This window comes from Spinacia oleracea, chromosome 2 (genome assembly GCF_020520425.1).
Source record: "Spinacia oleracea cultivar Varoflay chromosome 2, BTI_SOV_V1, whole genome shotgun sequence".
Taxonomy (NCBI): Eukaryota; Viridiplantae; Streptophyta; class Magnoliopsida; order Caryophyllales; family Amaranthaceae; genus Spinacia; species Spinacia oleracea.
Window position 1 is genome coordinate 1,638,895 of NC_079488.1, and position 15,691 is coordinate 1,654,585.

Here is a 15,691-nt window from a genome sequence, read left to right on the forward strand (position 1 = left end):
TTGTTTAGTAAACCTAAATAACATCAAATACTTCATCCGTTTCAAAAAAAAAACTGCAACATTATGACTAACACGTTTGTCATGATACAACTTTGACCATAATAATCTCTACTTATCTTTTTCTAAAAAAATCTTAAAATTTAATATTATGAAAGCACATAATGAAATCAATTCAACTACTACCTCCGTTCCTAAAAGTTCTTTACGCTTTCCGTTTTAGTCCGTTCCTGAAAGTTCTTTACACTTCTACTTTATTCCATTTTTACTCTTATTTGGCCCACCATAACTTACCCACTCACAATACTTTAATATTAGTTTCCACCCACTCACATTGGTGGACAATTTATAGCCACTCATTTTCCATTTGTTACCCCACCATCACATGTTCACCAAAATTCCTTATTTACCGTGCAAATAGTAACCGTAAAGATCATTTAGGAACGGAGGTGGTATGTTTTACTTGATAACATTTGCATTTAATAAATTAGTATTAATATATAGTCAAAGTTCAAATATGAATAGTAATAAAACTAAATGTGTTGCAATTTTTATAAAACGGATGAAATATATAGTAGTAATAATACTTCGTATATAACCTAGGGATAAGTATAAATCAGTCATAAAAAAATAAAAATAAAAATGGTCTTACTTCATTATTTAAGATAGCCGGCTTTTTAATTTTCATAATGTAGCTAGAAGCATTAAGTTGGAAAAGGCTACATGTACACCTAGTGTACAGGGAAATGATAAATCCAAGAAAGAATTTTACTTCATCCAAGGAAATCAACTTTAAAATAATGTGGATTTCCTTGGAAGAAGTAAAATTTTCCTTGGATTTATCACTTCCCTAGTGTACAAGATTCTCATGTACACCACCATTAATTTGTTGACACATCATCAAATCCACTAAAAAATGAAAATGAAAGACAATAAATATTCATTTCAACCAATAAAAAAGCATGGTGTACAAGATATTTTGTACACTAGAAGCATGTAGTAGAATCCCATTAAGTTACCACTAAACAATTGTTAGTTTTTCCGTTTTCTTATTTCTTATCCAAGACATCCCACTTGTTGAATAAACTAAAGTTTTTTAAGGACAAATAATAAAGTTAGATATACTACAAAGTCTACAGTTAGGTTGTTGATAATAAGTACAGTATATGTGCAAGTCTACAATCGCTTGATTGCTTGACTTTTATGTTCAACACAGTACCCGAATCCTTGCGGAAAAAAATAAAGAAGTACCCTAACAATTTTTAATACTTCTATATATTTTTGTGAAGCCTAAAAAAATATACTCCCTCCGTTCCTAAATACGTGTTCAGTTCCCATAAATAGCGTTCCCTTATAAGTGTTCAGTTTTCATTTTTAGACATACACTTTTCTCACTTTTCCATACACTTTTCCCACTTTTCCACACATTTTTCCCACTTTTATATAAATCATTATTATTTTTTCTTACACATTCTACACTTTTACCACTTTTCAATCACCACATCCACTTTTATATATACTTTATTAATAAACAATTATCTACTTTTTCCTTTCCAAAAAAAAAACATTCACAATCATTACCTCTTACACACCATTCAATTTTATTAATTACCGTGTAAATGTCCAAAGTGGACACGTATTTAGGAACGGAGGGAGTACTACGTACTACTATGTAGTAAATCATGAGCACCAAATAGTTGAAGAAACTTAAGATACATGGCATAATATGGATCATACACGTACATATGGCTGATATGATATGATGTATTACCGTAGCTCTATTTTGTTCAACTGAATTTGATTGCAATTAACTTAATGGCATAATATGTGAGCATGCACGTACATATGGTTGATATGATATGATGTATTACCATAGCTCTATTTTGTTCAACTGGATTTGATTGCAATTAACTTAACTGGACTTAATTATATAAATTTATGTTTGCTACTTACTTGTATGTTAAATTGTCTAGAAAAAATAAAAACTTATGTTCCTGAATCAAGCTCATTTGAATTTATCTAAACTTATATTAACCTATGTGAAATTATTTTTGTTGTATTAAGTTAAAATAAGTTGAATCAAATGGAATTTGCATATGCTAAATGAAATTGCTTGATGCCAATCTCAATTGTGGAAAGTTATGGTTGGAAACCATTCAATGTATTGAAGGAAATAGTGCCCTTGGTCCAAGTATGCATATAATATTAAGTCTAATAAATGCGGTTCAGTATTAATTAACAAGTTAATAATTCAGTGAGATCAAGTGAGCTAAATGCCTGACTAGAGGCCGCTTCAGTTCAAGTGGAATTAATTATATTAATCCACAGCTTACTCTTGACTGAACCCGTAGGGTCACACAAATAGTACGTAAACGGATCAAGCATTTAATGGCATTAAATACTGCATCTATGGATATTCGGAATCGACGGATCTTGGTTTCAGTGGGAGCTGAGATCGTCACAGGCAAGAAATGAATACTCCGGAAACGATGATATTGCCGGAAACGGAAATATGGATCGTATCGGAAATATAAATATTATCCAAGTCGTAGATGTTGCCGGAAACGGAAACATGGTACGTATCGGAAAATATTATCGGAAATGGAAATATTGCCGGAATCGGAAATATTGCCGGAAACGGAAATATTGTCAGAATCGGAAATATTATCGGAATCGGAAAATAATTCCGGAAACGGAAATATTAAATATTTGTTCGAAACGGAAATTAATTCCGGAATCGAAAATATTAAATATTGTTCGTATCCGAAATGAATTCCGGAATCGGGAATTTAATCGGAAGCGTATCGTACGAATTAGCATCGGACGAGGCCTGCCAGACGAAGGCCCAGCACGAAGTCGGGCCATCGCCCAGCAAGCCAAGCGCGCCACACGAACAGCCAAGGCCACGCCAGGCCCAACGCAAGGCCATGCCCAGCAGGCCGTGGCAGCGCGCGCAGCTGCGAGCAGTGGGCTGCGAGCATTGCTGCTGCTCGCGTGGGCTTGTAGCTCGCGTGGGCCGAGCGGCCGTGTGGGCTGTGCGCGGGCATGGCCTGCACGCTTGCGGGTCATGCTCCTGTAGAGTTTGTGTTCACATACGAAACCTATAGAGTATAGGATTTGTTTAATGATTAAATTCCTAATCCTAAAAGATAAATTAATTAAATAAGAATTCTATTAGGATTCTAATTTAATTAATTCGTATCCTAGTAGGATTCGATTACTTATTCCATAGCCTATAAATATGAGTTAAGGGCTCATAATTTATATAGAATATTCAAGTATTAAAAGTGATTTTTGAGAGCAAAATTCAGTCACATAATTGCCTACAAATAGCCGAAAATTCCAAGTACCTTAAGGGCGATTCTAGTTGATCAAGCTTAAGGCGGATCCGGACGTGCTGTGGACTATCTACGGAGGGACGACACTTGGAGTCCTAAAGACTTGTTCTTGTTCGGTTCGGGCGCAGTTAAGGAGGGCACGCAACAAAGTGTATGCATCTAAACTATGCTAAATGATTATGTGTAAATAATATGCTTTCCTGACTTTATGGTTTTCCGCATGATTTATGTTTTGTCATATGAATCATAACCTAACAGTGGTAACACGAGCCTCTTATTATTTTCATAATCTAAATTGCATAAACATGGTTAAATTTCACAAATTTGCAAGGAATTAAAAGGGGTGATTAATTTTCGTAATTGTTAATTAATTGCAAATTGTGTTTATTTAATTATATGTACGCAGTTTTTCGGCAGTTTCTTCGTTACTCATCCAAATCGAGTGACTTTTGTGTCAATTCCGCATGTAAAAGGCATTCTAAATTTTTGACAAAAAAAATACTTTTCAGCCGAACCCAGAATTCCCAAATTCGAAGCCTAACTATGACTTTTCGGAGGTTTTAGTTTTTCGAACGCAAAAGTTTGTAAATTTAAGATGTTAAATTAAATATTTGCGATTCTTGTTGATAAATCTTGAATTTTTGATTGACCTACAGTATATGTTTAACAAGTTTGAATGCCTAGCCTTGTTAATTATACAACCTAATCTGTAATTATGATTAATTTGTTGAAATTCGAATAATTTAGAATTAATTTGATTTTCATAATTAATTAATAGTTTAATTAGGTATCTATGATTAAAATCCACCATAAAAATTGTTAATTTATGTTAAAATTTTAATTTTTATGACCTAGATTTGAATCCATGTTAATCGGAAATTAATTGATTAATAAATTTTCGATTTTTCGCCCTAAAATTATGAAATTAATATGTTTTATTAATTTGTCATTAATTTTGAATTAAAAATTTTAAATTTTATAAAAACGCTCATTAATGTTGCACGCACAAAGCAATTGGAAGCTACGTGTTACCCTTAAGGGGTGTTGTATAGTGCGGGCACGCGACGACGAGCAAGGGAGCTCGTCGCCCGTGCGGTACGAATGCAGCGAGCAACATAGCGCATGGCGCGCGCACGAGGCAAGGGAGCCTGTGCGTGTGTGTCGTGTGTGCTATGCGATGGGCGAGGGCGACGATGCAAGGCACGAGCGACGAGCAAGACGCGTGTGGGCAGCGATGCTGCCGCGCCACAGCGCGCCTGGCTCGCCCAGCAAGCAAGCAGAACGCGCGAGCAGGGAGCGATCCCTCGCTCGGCGCGCGCTGGCCTGCGCAGCAACACGCGACACAGCACAAGGCTGCGCGCAGCGTGGCCAGCAATGGCTCCGTGTGCGTGTGGCGTGTGGCTGCCTGTGGCGTGTGGCTGTGTGTGCCTTGTGCAACGATCGATCGAGCGGGGCGCGCTGCCTCGTGGCTTGATGGGGCTTGGGCGTAAGCCCAAGTGCCTCGTCTTGCGACGATTGGTACGTTTTGATTTTAATTTTGAATTTTCAGTTCGGAAATAATTTTAATTAACTTTAAAATTGATAATTTAAATTGTTTTCTTGGAGTTTAATTTTGAATATTATAATTATTATAAATGTTATTTTATACTAATTATTTTACTAAAATTAAATCCTTGAATTAATTTAAATTCATTTAATTCAACTGAAAATAAATTAAATAAATGGATTCGATTATAATTTTATATGAGCTTTAAATTTTAATTAAACTTGTATGTTTCCGGTTAGACTAGAAATACATTTTTATGTTTAAAATTAGTAAAGCATATAAATGAAGGAAATAATGCCCTTGGTCCAAGTATGTATTCTATGTTAAGTCTAATAAATACGGTTCAGTATTATTTAACAAGTTAATAATTCAGTGAGATCAAGTGAGCTGAATGCCTAGCTAGAGGCCGCTTCAGTTCAAGTGGAATTAATGATATTAATCCACAGCTTACTCTTGACTGAACCCGTAGGGTCACACAAATAGTACGTAAACGGATCAAGTATTTAATGACATTAAATACTCTATCTATGGATATTCGGAATCGACGGATCTTGGTTTCAGTGGGAGCTGAGATCGTCACAAGCAAGAAATGAATACTCCGGAAACGATGATATTGCCGGAAACGGAAATATGGATCGTATCGGAAATATAAATATTATCCAAGTCGTAGATGTTGCCGGAAACGGAAACATGGTACGTATCGGAAAATATTATCGGAAATGGAAATATTGCCGGAATCGGAAATATTGCCGGAAACGGAAATATTGTCAGAATCGGAAATATTATCGGAATCGGAAAATAATTCCGGAAACGGAAATATTAAATATTTGTTCGAAACGGAAATTAATTCCGGAATCGGAAATATTAAATATTGTTCGTATCGGAAATGAATTCCGGAATCGAGAATTTAATCGGAAGCGTATCGTACGAATTAGCATCGGACGAGGGCCCGCTAGACGAAGGCCCAGCACGAAGCCAGGCCATCGCCCAGCGAGCCGCACGCACCAACGCACGCCTCGACCAGGCCCAGCGCAAGGCCAGGCCCAGCCAAGGGCGCGCGCGCGAGAGCACATCAGCGTGGGCTGTGCGCCTGTCATGGGCCGCAAGGCTTGCGCGGGTGCACGGCTCGTGCAATGCTTGTGCGGGAAATCCTAATCCTATTAGGATTTGTGCAAAGATTAAATCCTAATCCTATTAGATTGGTTTTGTTATTTAGAGTCCTAATAAAGTTCTAACTAGCAAATCCACATCCTAGTAGGATTACAATTCCTTTTCCATACTCCTATAAATAGGTGCCTAGGGTCACAATTTATGGGTACGATTGAAGTATTCAAAGGGTAAGTTTTTGAAATAAAAATCAGCCATACACTTACAAACACTAGCCGGAATTCCTAAGCACCTTAAGGGCGATTCTAGTTGGTCTAACTTGAGGCGGATCCGGACGTACTGTGGACTATCTACGGAGGGACGACATTTGGAGTCCTAAAGACTTGTTCTTGTTCGGTTCGGGCGCAGCTAGGGAAGGCACGCTACAACATGTATGCATCTATTCTATGCTAATTGATTATGTGTAAATAATATGCTTTCCTGGCTATATGGTTTTTCCGCATGATTTATGAATTGTTATATGTATCATAACCTAACAATAAAGTTATTGGTTTAAGTGGGAGCAATTTTAGTCATAAACTCTTGATTAGGTCTACAAATCCCTTAAGGTTAAACAACTTGATTAGAATTAATAAGGACTGAATAATTGGTAGATTATTGGTGCCCTTAATTAATTGCTGCAAATATTTATGTGATGCATAACGTGTTTTACTAACCAGCTATGTGGGCCATTCATGATAATGAATGGGTGAATAGTATATATTGTATATGTACTGTTTTGCAGGTTATGAAGTGACTAGTATGGCCCAAATAGGATATAAAATATGGCCTGCGTACCATTAATTTGAATGTAATTGGTCTAAAGTACCAAAATTGTTTTTCAATTCAAATATGGTCTGCGTACCATCAAATAGTTGTAATTAGTTTAATTATAGCTTATCCTATTTGAAGAAAATGGCGCCTCCCACGGAGATTTTCAAGACGGAGTTTGAAGTTGAAGCTTCAAGATGAAGTCGGGCCATACTAGATCACATTTATCTTATGCCTGTTTTAAGTTATTTATTGCTTTTAAATATGTCTTAAATATGCATGAGATCAAAGCTTGATTATGTTGCATGATTAAGGATTTTAGTTCACTTAAAATCTAACCAACATAGTAAGAGCCTTAAGTTCCAAACTTAAAAATTGAGTTAAAAGGTGCCATGCCAAAATAACACTTACTTGGATATCCTTTCTTCATCCATCTTAGTAATAGTTTTCCGCCATAGCGAGGTGTTACTTATCGATACTAAAGGGGTAAGGTACACAAATAATTGTGAGTACATGTTAGTTTTGGTGAAACTCAACGATATAAGTAAGGAGTCCTTTTATGTCGTGGCAAATTCGATAGGTTTTCCTAATAAGTTCTTAGACGTACCTATCAACCAAGAGTAGTTTCTAGACTATTAGCAAAAGGCTTTTGCTTACCTAAAATATTTTAGAATTGAGTCAAGCATAATGTGCTTAATTCTTCAATGATTTTAGGGTCTTGGAATCATTTTATTCACACCTGCCGGAACAATAAATTCGAATAAAATGCCAATAACTTGTTTGAATTGCATGATTGCTTTAATTTTCAGGTTATTATTCATGATAAATGTTTAAACTTAGCATGCTTCAATGTATGTTTTAATTATTGTTTATAATTAAATATCTTGCACTGCAGTAAATCCTTTTAGAAAGGTAACAGTAAATTTCCTCGATTGGTAGTGAATCCAAGAACTTTTATGGTTGTTTTCGAATATCAAAATCGAATGGCAAACCAATTGGTGCTTGTGAATTCAAAATACAATGTAGTTTTGAGATCATAAAGCATTGAGTTTAAACGCTCAGCTTTACCAATGGTTAACAACCTAAAATCTTTTTCCATTTAATTCTCGAATGAGTCTAGTCCCTAGACATTCGAATAGATCGATGCTTAGAGAACTTTAGAAGCTTCTGGTAAGATCATCTAGTTGAAACTTAATATTCAACATAAAATGGTAAGAACCTTGTTGGAGTGACATTGGACATGTCTAACAAAGTATAAAAGTCAACACTAGAGAATTCAATTCTTGAGACTATAAGAAAGGGTACAAGAAATAGGAAAACAAAGGAACAAATGAAAGGAATTTACAATTCCGTTTCTACCTATAAGTTTATGTTTAAAGAAAAGTAACCTAGCAATCGAACTTTCTTGGTATCATCTACCGCTTGAGGTTCTTACTTCGGTAATAACTCAAACAATGGAAGTTAGGATACACTAATGATCTACAAGTGGGAAATGAAGCATGTCAATGCTACATTAGTTGTAGGGTCATCTAGTTTGTTTTAAGTCCTTTCAAAGGCTGGAACTTAATGGCTATTTTGTTCCACAATCAGCATACCTAAATTTCTGTTTTCAAACACAGAAAGACTCACATTCAGAAGAACAAAAACTATGTTTGTTTGTTTATTTGAATGAAATGGTCATTTACGGGTTGAGTCAGTATGCTTGACTAAAACAAACAAATCTTTAACAATAAAAACTTTACTAGGTTCAAATCAATCTTTTGATTTGAGTTCCACTAATCTTTGGCATTGTTGCTTAGACCATATCAACAAGTTAACATTCAAAAGCTCTATTTTGATGGAGTTTTGAAAGTTGATTGATTTCTAAATCAATTCAAGACAAGAAAGTCTTACTTGTTGAAAGTAACAAAATAGATGAACTATTGTTAGAACGCCTAGACAATAGAGTTCAAAGCTAAAGAAAGGTTTTATGACTTTATTATTTCACACAGATTTGAGTGAATATAGGTTTATTTACTTAATGTGATATAAGTTTGAATCTGTTTGGCTAGTTCAAAGATTAATAAGTATAAATCCCACTTGGTAAGAAATCATAAAGATCTAGGATAGATCATGTTAATGATTGCTTGAGAGAAAAAATGATCATCAATGATTGTGTGTTGTAATTTCACAATCTAGCTCCATGAGATATGGCATATCTAAGTGGAATGATTGAAGTCAATTAGTACTTGATTCGATCAATGATGAATCATAAAGACTTTTCCTATAATTTCTAAAACAAAATGCTCAACTACCACCAAACTAAACCAAATTCGTCAAAGCTATTGAAAAGTAATTTCAGAATATCTTTTCATAATATATCTACAGAGTTGCTAAACTCAGTGGGAGCTTAGTGTTTGTTATTCAACAAACTAAGGCCCAAGTCTAGATATATGTTTCATTGTGATTTATTCAAATGAGACACAAGGGTATTGTTTCTACCACGAATTTTGAGAACATAATGTTTGTTTGCTCGAAATAATGTCCCTTTGGAGATTCGTTTCCAAAATGACAAGTGGGAGAAAATAGACCTCGAAAGTCTTCGAGGCGAACAAACAAACATAAATGGACATTCGGAGGCTTTTCGAAGTGCTTCTGAAAATCCGAACTTATTCTTTAAGGACTTTAGAAGTAGCTTTAAAGAATAGACATCTCTTAGAAGACTTTACAAGTGCTTCAAGGAGAACAGAATATTCAAAGGACTTTCAAGTGGCTATTAATATTCTATTGTTTGATGTTCTATACCCAAGTAGGCATAGAGTTCACTGAAACTATGAGATTCTTCTATTAGATAGTGAAGGAACATAGATCAAGTTCAGGTTAATGAAACTATGAGATTCTTCTATTAGATATATAGTGAAGAAACCTACAACTTGCAGTCAAACTATTATCATGTAGATTAATAAGTTTGTGACTTGTAAGAAAGCTATGACGAAATATAGATTCCCTAAAATGGTTAAAGGCCACATATATAGACTCAAATGTTTTAAATGGTTAGAGGCCATAAAACATACTCAATGTTTTGATGACAAAATTGAAATTTTGTTGATTTGCAAGAATAGTTTCACACCTATTGGTTGCAAGTTTGTTTTAAGGATAAAAACCATCAAACATGAAATTGTGTTCACACACAAAGCTAGATTAGTTGCTAAAGGTTACAAGCAAATTCATGGCATGGATTGTGTTGAAACCTTATGCATAATCTTAATGCTCAAGTCTATAAATCAAGCAATAATTACATATTGGTACATATGACAATTGGATGACAAAACATATTCCTCAATCAAATGTTGGAAGAAACTATGTACATGGTATGTCATAGGATTTGTGGATCCAAATAAATGCTTGAATATAATGCTAGCTTATGAAATCTAAGTACATATTTAAGCAAGCAATTGGGAATTGGAATTGTATTTTAGTGAAGCTAATAAGTATTTTAGTTTCATAAAATGTACATGATTCTTATAGATATATAAGAAGTTTAGTGGGAGTACATAAAACTTAATCGGTCCTATGTGTATCACACACATATCTCTCTATTGTGAAATAACATTCAAATGCTAAAAACTTAGGTTTGAAATTATTCATCAATGATGGACCAAGGCGAAACTTAGTACATACTGGGTATTAAGATCTATTTACAAAGATCTTATGATATTGTTTTAGATTAAGTAATGGCATTTACTAAATCAAACACGAAAGACTCCATTGGAGATATTCGACCCATATGAATAAATCTAAGTAAAGAATGTTTGAACTATGTATAAGCATTTACTAAGTTAAAACATCAAAGGATCTAAGTGAGATTCATAACCTATATTATATGTCAAAGAATTTAGCTGGATTCAGTATCTACTGAAATTGAATGAGCTAAAGTTACATGAATAGAATTCAATTGGGAAATATTATGCAAAGAATTTATCATGTATGATATAATATGAGGATTGCCAAAAATGTATCGTATGACTTTAGGCATGACGAACATATACCAATCTCTATTGATCTAAGTGAAGTCAAGAAAAACTTATGGTACTTGAAAAAGGTACATAAGATTAGTTCTTGATTCAAGGAAATAAAGATATGATAAATATTGATGTTACACGCATAAACACTGGCAAATGATCAAGAAAGATCCCTTTGGAGTTAACCATTGGCAAGGACGAGCTATAGAGCATCGTGTTTTGAAATGGCAACATGGATTGGAGACCATGAGTTGTTGCGTGGGAAATGAAATATTAATTTCTATGTTCTAAGATACAGTTGAAAAGTCTTCCACATATCTGTGAACTGCTTGGATAAGTAAATCCAAACAAAGCATCACAAGAAACCTAAACAGTTGAAGTAAAAGTATTTATTGCCTAAGAAGCAATAAAACAGGGTTCTTTATGTTAAAGAGTTCTTCATTGAACTTGGGTAGATCACATGTCTGTTGACTTGATAGTTCTTCATTGCAAAATGCGTAGAACCACTATTTAAGTAAGGAAGACTAGATCACATAATAAACAAATTCAAAAGATCTTATCATCCTATCTCGAAGAACATTCGATGAAAAGGATATTAAGATTGGCAAAGCATGATAACTAAGCCTATGCAACTAGTGAGAAGCAACACTCACATTGTAGCATTGGAAATCAAGCATAGCTTTGAAATTCTATGAACTGTTTTAAAGATGGGTTTGAGGCCCATGGTTGTAAAACATTGGGGTTGAACATTTATCATATATGAAATGCATTTTCATATTCCATTTAATCTTGGTTTAGTATTAAATGATGAGTCCCTTCAATTTGACAATATATTCAAGATAGACTGTCAGGACCATTCCTGTGACTAAGAAATGTCTATTAAGTGAACTTGAATGTCAAAAGTTGAAAAAGGTCCCTGGTCGGAGTTTTCTATAAAAGATGGACGCATAGAAAACGTTAGACGACTAGAATGCAAGATGACTAGTAGTTCTGTTTCTTGAACTATGTGGACATGGCAATGTCGTAATCATTTGCATAGATACTTACTTTGGGAAGACTAGTATCGGACAGACCTATGAAACTTTACTGTAAGAGATGAAAATCTGTCATAAGTAAATTTCAATAAAATTATTAGACACTAAATCCTCAATACCTGAGTGATTTGAGATTACTTGTTTGAGAACTGGTTGCTTTGACGTTGACCAACCGTCGCACCGTAAAAGGAGGCTATAAAGGCAACGCTCAGGTAATCACCTATCAAACGAAGTCTAATCTCAAGATCGCAAGATTGGGATTGTCCTCCCATAAATCGGGATGCGATGCTTAAAAGTTGTACAAGGCCACTCGGAAAGCTAGAAACTGTAAAATGCATGGCCATGCTCGGATGAATCATAGGCTATGATTATCTGTTTATTTGATCAGTTGAACTCTGAAACCGAGAAACACCTCTGGACATAATAAGGATGAAAACTCTTACCTTATGTTCAAGAGCAAGCATCGAGTGACAAAGGAATTAGGTAAATGCACACTTGTCCCTAAGGACAAGTGGGAGACTGAAGGAAATAGTGCCCTTGGTCCAAGTATGCATATAATATTAAGTCTAATAAATGCGGTTCAGTATTAATTAACAAGTTAATAATTCAGTGAGATCAAGTGAGCTAAATGCCTGACTAGAGGCCGCTTTAGTTCAAGTGGAATTAATTATATTAATCCACAGCTTACTCTTGACTGAACCCGTAGGGTCACACAAATAGTACGTAAACAGATCAAGTATTTAATGGCATTAAATACTCCATCTATGGATATTCGGAATCGACGGATCTTGGTTTCAGTGGGAGCTGAGATCGTCACAGGCAAGAAATGAATACCCCGGAAACGATGATATTGCCGGAAACGGAAATATGGATCGTATCGGAAATATAAATATTATCCAAGTCGTAGATGTTGCCGGAAACGGAAACATGGTACGTATCGGAAAATATTATCGGAAATGGAAATATTGCCGGAATCGGAAATATTGCCGGAAACGGAAATATTGTCAGAATCGGAAATATTATCGGAATCGGAAAATAATTCCGGAAACGGAAATATTAAATATTTGTTCAAAACGGAAATTAATTCCGGAATCGAAAATATTAAATATTGTTCGTATCACCGGAATCGGGAATTTAATCGGAAGCGTATCGTACTAATTAACATCGGACGAGGCCTGCTAGACGAAGGCCCAGCACGAAGCCGGGCCATCGCCCAGCAAGCCAAGCGCGCCACACGAACTGCCAAGGCCACGCCAGGCCCATCGCAAGGCCAGGCCCAGCAGGCCGTGGCAGCGCGCGCAGCTGCGAGCAGTGGGCTGCGAGCATTGCTGCTGCTCGCGTGGGCTTGTAGCTCGCGTGGGCCGAGCGACCGTGTGGGCTGTGCGCGGGCATGGCCTGCACGCTTGCGGGTCATGCTCGTGTAGAGTTTGTGTTCACATACGAAACCTATAGAGTATAGGATTTGTTTAATGATTAAATTCCTAATCCTAAAAGATAAATTAATTAAATAAGAATTATACTAGGATTCTAATTTAATTAATTCGTATCCTAGTAGGATTCGGTTACTTATTCCATAGCCTATAAATATGAGTTAAGGGCTCATAATTTATATAGAGTATTCAAGTATTAAAAGTGATTTTTGAGAGCAAAATTCAGTCACTTAATTGCCTACAAATAGCCGAAAATTCCAAGTACCTTAAGGGAAATTCTAGTTGATCAAGCTTAAGGCGGATCCGGACGTGCTGTGGACTATCTACGGAGGGACGGCACTTGGAGTCCTAAAAACTTGTTCTTGTTCGGTTCGGGCGCAACTAGGGAGGGCACGTGTAACGCCCCGACCTCTAAAACACTTATTAAAGCATAATTAGCAGCGAAATTAACCTAATTGGTCAGGGCATTACCTGCCGTAACTCCCTCTTGGGAATTACAAGGCAATTTTCAATCATAAGATATTAAATCCCAAAAATTAATATAATAATCTTTTATATTACCAAAATAAAGGTACATAAATTACAAAAAAAGTCTTTAATTAAACTATTAAAACTTAAGGCATAAACTAGGTGGGAATTATTAAAGTGAAATCCTCGCCACTACTCGTTCCCATCGATCCCAGCGGTACCTAAAACAGAAAACAAAATAACGGTGAGCCGAAGACTCAGTAACGAACTATTCTAGCAACGTAAATTCATTTCAATTCATTTTATTTAATAACACAGGGAGAATAGAATAATGTAAAACATTTTATAAAGTCCTTTATTTAATTCATTCATAACTTTTGGGTGCACATGCTAGTCGTGGCAAGTATGACATGGTGGAACGTCTTCCACGATGGACCGCTGTCCATAAACATGGGGCCTTGGCCCGAAAACATGAGAGCCTTGGCTCAATGGGCGGATGCCCCATGGGTACATGCATGACCGAGAATCGTAACCTGTGAACATATACTGCCAAACGGACTAGGTCTTTCACTTTCATTTATCATGTTTCGTTTAATTTTACATTTTAGCCTTTTTACTTCAGTTGAAGGAACATAATTCCTTTAGATCATGAGATCATGATAAAACATCATTTAGATCCTGGGATCCATAAAATATCATTTCTTTCCTGGCATCATAGAGACATCATTTCATTCATGGTTTCTTATAAAGATCGTTTTATAAGAATTTCAATCAATCATATTATAGTAAATAATTCAATCAAATCACATTTCATTTCCCGCAATTCATAAAACATGTCAAAGCATTCAATTCATAAATAAATCATAACATTGTATTTTCATAAATGCATTTATAAGGGAATTGCGGGTACTAGCAATAGCCGTTACCTCACTTCCACGATTTTGCTAAGAATTTTCCTTAGTTCGTTCGTCCTGAGCTCCGAGTCCAATTTCTTTCAAAATAATAAATCCTTGAATTAGTACTAAATCGATAAATAATTTAAAAATCAATATTTTTTATAAATCATAAATTTTATAATTAATAAATTTTATAAATCAAGAGTTTTAATAAAATATACTTTTCGAAATTTAATGAAAATAATATTAATCTAATTTTCAATCAAAATATTTATATGTATATATATTTATTTCATAAATTGTTTGTCATGACTATTATTTAAACTCCATTTTTGTTAAATAAGTCTAGTAATTTCCTTTATTAAAATCAATAATTAAACCTGAAAAATAATAACGATTTATTAGTAAATAATTATATTATAAAATCAATTTATTAAACACAAACACCATAGAAATTCTGAAAACTTAGGTTGGTCTTACCCAAAGCCCAAATGGTTAAGTTGGCCCAACTTAAATTTGGGTTGGAGGAAAATGAATCAGTTTCAATTGAAACTGATTCTCTCCTTTTTTTTTTTTTTTTGAGAGGTACGAACAGAGGGGGAGGGAGCACGGCTGAGCAGAGCACGAAAAGGAGGGCGATGGGGCTGGGTTTAGTGGCGGCGGGAAAAGCCGGTGAAGGCGAGGGTGGTGGTGGTTTGTTCGGCGGCGGTACATCGAGGGGAAGGAGAGGAAAGGAAAGGCGAACAGGGGAGGCAGGGGAGTTTCGTTGAGCGGTTCTGGGCGGCGGTGGCTCACCGGGAATTAGGGCGGAGGTTGGATTTGATGATGACGGTTTTGGTGTGGTGGCTGCGGTGTTGGTGGTGCGAGGCGGGGAAGGGGGATGAAACAGGGGAGGGGGCAGGGGATGCGAAGAGCAAGGGAGGTGAAGGTGGTGCGTTGGCGGGTGGTGGTCTGGGTGGCTGGGCAGCACAACAGGGTTGCGCAAGTGGTGGTGATGGTGAACGGTGGTGGGGCGTGACTTTGGTGGTGCGACAGGTCGAAAGGAAGGAGGGAGCAGGGGAGTG

At 35.8% G+C, this 15,691-nt stretch overlaps 1 long non-coding RNA gene across 1 annotated transcript; it reads right to left on the reverse strand.

The window, feature by feature from the left end:
* Nucleotides 1-13,825: 13,825 nt before the first annotated feature.
* Nucleotides 13,826-15,285, reverse strand: LOC130466734 (uncharacterized). The gene is made up of 3 exons (XR_008926882.1): nucleotides 15,108-15,285; nucleotides 14,658-14,722; nucleotides 13,826-13,952 (listed from the first exon to the last, which is right to left on the reverse strand). It is a non-coding gene; the product is annotated as an uncharacterized lncRNA (long non-coding RNA).
* Between the last annotated feature and the right edge of the window lie 406 nt (nucleotides 15,286-15,691).